Source organism: Tiliqua scincoides, chromosome 12 (genome assembly GCF_035046505.1).
Source record: "Tiliqua scincoides isolate rTilSci1 chromosome 12, rTilSci1.hap2, whole genome shotgun sequence".
In the NCBI taxonomy this organism is placed as follows: domain Eukaryota; kingdom Metazoa; phylum Chordata; class Lepidosauria; order Squamata; family Scincidae; genus Tiliqua; species Tiliqua scincoides.
Window position 1 is genome coordinate 19102368 of NC_089832.1, and position 6268 is coordinate 19108635.

At 50.1% G+C, this 6268-nt stretch overlaps 1 pseudogene; it reads right to left on the bottom strand.

Annotated features, from left to right (window-relative positions):
* Positions 1–5124: 5124 nt before the first annotated feature.
* Positions 5125–5241, bottom strand: LOC136663465 (5S ribosomal RNA; annotated as a pseudogene).
* Positions 5242–6268: the final 1027 nt, after the last annotated feature.

Below are 6268 nucleotides of genomic sequence, written 5' to 3' on the forward strand. Positions count from 1 at the left end.
TTGGAGACTTCCAACAACAGAGACCCCATGACTGCACAAGGCAAACTGCTCCAGTGATGGACAGTGAATGTTAGATATTATTGGGTGGAAAGAAAAGTGTTGAGGAATGACAGGGGTTTTCCAGGGTGAAGACGCAGCCTGTGCAAGTGTGCGCTTTCAGTGGGGAAGCCATGTTGGCTCAGGACAGCAGCAGAGACCCAATGCAAGAGATTCAGATAACTCGCCTGGTGTCTGGCAGATGTGTAAGGGGAAGGAATTGCCCCCATTGCAGCGGGGTGAAGGCAGATGGCTTGCACAACTCCCTTGGCCTCTGTGGCACTTGTTAATACTTCTCAGATGCCCCTCTGCGTTCTTTCAAGGTGCAATGAGGTTCACCTGCTTGAATGTCTCTAAAGGGACTAGTAAAAGTGCTTAAATCATGACCAGATGGACCCATTAGGACAGGAGGGCCGGACATGGAGTCAGAGCAGGCTCAGATTCCCTCCTTGCAGGCTGCCCACATGTTTTGCCTGCAGTAGGTTCAGTAACTCTGCCTTTCTCGGAATCCTTTCTGGAGACCATGATGGGTTACTCTGAGAGGAGGGAGAGCAGGTCCTCCTAGAAGGCGTCGCCGGATCGCACAGCCAAAATTTGACCATTCCCAGGTCTGAAGGTCTTCCCAGCCACTCATCTCCATTTCGTAACAGGCATCAGGTGCAGCTCAGGCAGAACTGGAGAAACCCCACTTGAAAAAGGTCTCAAGTCACACCCCCAGTTTCATCTCTTTCTTTTTAATTGGTTTTTAACTGGATTATTGTTTTATGGAATTCTGCTAGCCAGCTTGATACTCCCTTGAGTGGGGTGGAAAGGAAGGATATCAACATCTTAAAATAATAATTTTAAAATGACGTGTTCTTTTTGCTTTCCTTGAAAACTCCTGCAGATGTTAACAGGACCCTGAACAATTCATCTCAGATATTGCTTGGGGTAAAATTCAGTAGCAAGTTTGATGTCTGTATCCCCCCCCCCCCAATGCTGAAAAATATCTTACTGAAATTCCTGGACTTCTGCCTGAGAAGGACTCTCCGGATTGGTTTCAGATTTCACTCCAGACAAAAATCTGTGATAACTTTCATCCCAGCCTTGAGATTCCTCCTTCAACGCATTTACAGGGACGCTCCACACCAAAGCAGAGGGACAGTTTTGCACCTTTGGGCGAATGAGGAAAGTTCTAATTTAAAATCGGACAGATGCTTTCAGGAATAGAACTGCAGCAAAAGTTTGTACATGGATAACAGTAAATGTAAAATGTTCAGTTTGACAACAGAACCAGCTGCTTTCAGAAAAAAAGTCCCAGACCCAAAGTCTCTACTTGGGTCTGTCTGCAAACCCATCCCTCCAGGTACCTGTATGCATAAGGGTGATTGGCAGGGGGCAGATGATGATGCAGGCTGTGGTGTAGCTAGCCACTGTGGCACCTGGAGCAAACTTCTAGATTACGCCCATCCCATATCGCAACTGGGAGTGACATCGCTTCCAGCTGTGACATCACACACCCCCAACTCAGAATGCCTCTGAAGGCTTTAAACAAGGGACAAGTCCCTCTTTAAGGGCTCTGGGTGACTTTCTGAGTCACAGTGGTGCCTCCGACAGCATGGAGCCCAGGGCAACTGCCCCGCACTCCCCCCTTAGAAATGCCACTGTGTGCATGCAAACCCTCACCCTGCTAATTATATGTGCATGAAACCTTGACCTCACACCCTGGATCAATGTTTGCCCCTGGAGAGGTTGGTGGTGGGAGGTGGGGCTAGCCAGTGCAATCACCCCCCCCCCACACACACACACACACTACCCAATGCCTACATGTACCAGAATGTACCAGAGTTCTCAGGTCTCCTCTTTGCCCCATTCTGTCGCATCTCTCCCAAATTACACCCCCAGGTTTGGGACACTAGTAACATTTGAAAGTAGGTCCCAGTTGCTGGGATGGACTGGGCTTGTTTCTTCCTGGCCGCTCTCTCCCAGCCAGTACGCTTTCACCCTTGGCTTTTATGCGTGTTACAAAGCAGATTTCTCAGCTCTCGCCAGCCGGCCTCAAACACCCAGAGGTTTGGGTCACATCTGGGCTGGAAAAAAAAAACAGCTGGAAGACTGCTCAGTCATTCATTCCTTAACCTGAAGGTAATTGGTGGTTTCAATAGAAACGAAGCAGGAGCTTCTCTGCCAAAAAGCCTTCCGCAAATAGTTGCGCTGCTCAGTTGCTTTGGAAACAGTGCAAGGCACAGCATGGGTTTCAGCGGAGGGAAGGGCAGCTCTGCAAATATACACCTCTTACAGTAACAGGGCAAGCTGTGTCAACCCTGTTTTGTGTGTTGTGAATGTCCCAGAACGCACCGCAAACAGCTGTTTGGAAACCACACCTCATCCCACGGCCTGTTCCTAATCAGTGCTGTTCTCCTGCTCTCTTCCCAGGAAACCTGATGCCCCTTTTAAGGAGCGTGAATTTCCGCAAGTAGTGTGGACAAACCACTCTCAGTGTCCCGCATCCCAGCAGTTGTCCTGATACTCATTCTCCAAGGGAGAGGCTATGTGTTCAATTTGTATTCCGCTTTTCTACAAGGAATTACATGTGAAACACTTTACCAAAAACAAGAAGTGTGACGCAACAGCCAGTTAGTACAGTGGAAGCAGACCAAAACCACAATTACAAAATCTACAATTAAAGCAGCAACAGCTCAGTAATAAATCTTTGAAAACCAGCAAAACATTTAAAGTCTGTTTGAATGGGGAAGTTTTCAAAGCCTACCCGAACGAAGGAAGTGACGGAGTCAGGTCTCCAAAGGCATTCTAGAGCCACCAACTATGCCTCCCCACCCCCAACAAATGTCTAATGAGGTCAGACAGCAGAGCAGGGCTTCTGCGCCAATCCTGAGACCTGAGTTTCATGCAGGGGAAGATGGGCACCTTATTCACTTGTTTTGATTCAAAACGTCACCACTCCGTGGAACTTCACAGATGCCCCTCGTTTTCAACATTGCACCTCTGAGTATTGCTTGTGTTTGAGTTTGCAGGGGGCATCCCCAGCTGAAGAACAGGTTGGAGGGGAATTGGATCCTGTGAGTATAGTTGGGGGGGGGGGGGTGTCTCAGAGTCCTTTGATGAGTGTGGAGAGCCCTGGCTGATGCTTGCAGAATTGCTCTGCTCAGCATAGCCTTCTCCCCCGTCCTAAAGCAGGGGCCTGTGCTGCACCACAACTACCCTGCCTGCCCAGGAATGTCTCCTAAGATTAATTTCACATAAGTGAGAACCAAAAGGGCACCCAGAGAGAGCTGGCTGCGCCCTGCTCAAGTGCTCGCAAGCGGAATCAAGGTCGGCAGAAGCTCATGTGGAAGGGGCTGGATTTTTCTTAGCAGTCAAATTAAACGCTTGCACATTAAAGCTCCCACTAGTGCCCTTCCCCATTCTCCTCCCCCCAAAGTCTTCGGGGTGACGGAGGCAATGCCACTTCATGCAGCTCAGCTTCTAAGCACACAGCACCCAAAGGTGGCAATGGTGCTTCTTGTCTTGCTGCTCCTCTCTCCTCTCTCTCTTGCCAGGCCATTGGCATTTCTCTGGGAGCCAGGAGGAGCACACCGTTCAGTGTGGGAAAGCAGGACAGGTGGAGGAGGAGACTCCATACTTGCCAGCTCTTCCTCCGCCTCCATCTCATGGGAAGTTGGTGTTTCTCTGGGCGGGGAAAGGCTTGGAAAGGTACCCGCAGGTGGAGGAGGCAATGGGGCAACGGGGTGGCAGCAGGACAGGAGCCTTGCTAACTCTCATTCTTCTCCTTGTCCTCTTGGGGAGCTGGTGTTTCCCAACATGCCAAGGCAGGGTTTAATTAATATAATTGGTGTTTGGTAAATAACACAGTCACCTCCTCAGGCCATTTATTTGTTTAAGTCCAAAGAGGGGGTGGTTAATGTTGTGCCAGATTTTGCCTTCAGGCCTCAGAGGCTGCTGCACAGTCAGGCAGATCAATGATCTTTCCAGTGTCTTGTGTGATGGGGTGGAGTGGGGAGGAGGACTACAAGCTAACTTTGCCACTCCCCTAGAAACCACCTGCTTGGCCCTGCAGGTAGACCACAGCTGCGATACAAGGACATCTGCAAGAGGGATCTGAAGGCCTTAGGAGTGGACCTCAACAGGTGGGAAACCCTGGCCTCTGAGCGGCCCGCTTGGAGGCAGGCTGTGCAGCATGGCCTCTTCCAGTTTGAAGAGACACTTGGCCAACAGTCTGAGGCTAAGAGGCAAAGAAGGAAGGCCTGTAGCCAGGGAGACAGACCAGGGACAGACTGCACTTGCTCCCGGTGTGGAAGGGACTGTCACTCCCAAATTGGCCTTTTCAGCCACACTAGACGCTGTTCCAGAACCACCATCCAGAGCGCGATACCAGAGTCTTTTGAGACTGAAGGTTACCAACAAGAAGGTTGCCAACAAGGTACTCAGACCTTCCTAGACCTTTCCAAGAGTCAAACAGTGAAATGCTGTTTTTAGGGGGTGCTTTCTGCAGGCTCCAGCCATGACAAAAGGAGCGTGTTCATCCAGAGAAATGGACACGATTCAGACACTTTATCTGGGCCTCCCTCATGTCCTATCATGTCCTATCCATGATCTGCTTGCCTCAATTTTTAAGTGAGCAAAACAGCTACTTTTGAACTATTGATTGTTTGTCACCGAGCCAGGAATCCAGCTTCTAATGAGTTTGTGTCAAGAACAGTCAGGACCAAACAAATGGCCATAAACCAGCCTCTTGTCACTGACCAGGTCTGTTCTTGGGAGGTTGCCTTTCCCCCAGGATGCTTGGATTCCTGGCCCAAGACCGTGGTTTCCCATTCGTCTTGCGCACATCTCCCCCTTCAATAGCAGCAGCAGAGTCAGGATCTGGTTCCTGGATTCCCCCCACCCCCAATGATGGTGGGTGATGGAGCACAGCACAAACGCAGCTTGATGCATCAGTCCCAGCCAGCTCTGGACTGTCTTGCTGGTTGGCAACCTTCAGTCTCGAAAGACTATGGTATAAGCCTACAGCACCCGGTATTCCCATGCGGTCTCCCATCCAAGTACTAACCAGGTCTGACCCTGCTTAGCTTCTGAGATCATAGTATAAGCCTACAGCACCCGGTATTCCCATGCGGTCTCCCATCCAAGTACTAACCAGGTCTGACCCTGCTTAGCTTCCAAGATCAGACAAGATCAGGCATGTGCAGGGTAGACGCTGCATGGAACTGGGAGATGTTGCTGAGATGGTGGAGTGCTTTTCTCTGCCTGCAGAGTCGAGTTCCTGACCATCATCCCACTTTTGCATCAAAGCAGAGGCAGCGTGAAGTCTCCCTTTTGATTTTGTGGTGCTGCCAAGTCCTGCAAACAAGCAAGGGTTGGGTGGCAAGGAGTTTGGAGCCTGCTGAAAGCCAACCAGTAACTTGTGAGGAGGGAAGCAGGGGCAGCTCAGACACAGAAGCCTGATTTTCTTTTCTCTTTTCAGTGCCATCCTCATTTTGCAGACGTGTGTGAAAGCTGGTCAATCACTGAGCATTCAGTGCTCTGCCTTTGTGTATGCAGCTGGTGTGTGCCAATTTGGGGCGCTGTTATTAAGACTTCTTCTTGCCTGTATCTCTCTGCTCATGCCTGGTCTTAAATTAAACACTGAGAAATTGGGAAGAAGAGGTGAAGCAAGCATTTGTTGTGTGATTTTCAACCTTTTTCATCGCATGGCACACTGACAAGTTGCTAAAATTGTCAAGGCACACCATCAGGTTTTCGATAATTGTCAAGGCACGCCATGCTACCAGTGGGGGGGGGCTCACATCCCCATTGGCCCTACTAATAAATGTCCTTCTCCCAAATTCCTGTGGCACACCTGTGGACCACTCATGGCACACCGATGTGCCACGGCACAGTGGTTGAAAATGGCTGGCTTAGAGCCACGCTATAATTTAGAAGTACAGCCCCTTCCAAGACGAACCAGTTCAGATTGTCACTCTCTAGCCAGGGACATGGTCGGTTTCTTGCCAATGTAGCCCTAAACATCAGGACCACTGAATGTTGGTGCACTGACCAGCCCCTAGTCCTCAAAACAGGCATTGTTGGAGTCGACCCCAGGAACATCCTGGAACTGGAACTGTGCTTGTTGTCCTGGCCAATTGTCTCCTTTGTCACTTCACAGTTGACTCTGCCAGGGTTTCAAAGCAGTGTCCTTCTCTTGCAGTCCAGCCCATGCTTGCAGTGGAGATGCTGTGCTAGCCACAAGCTG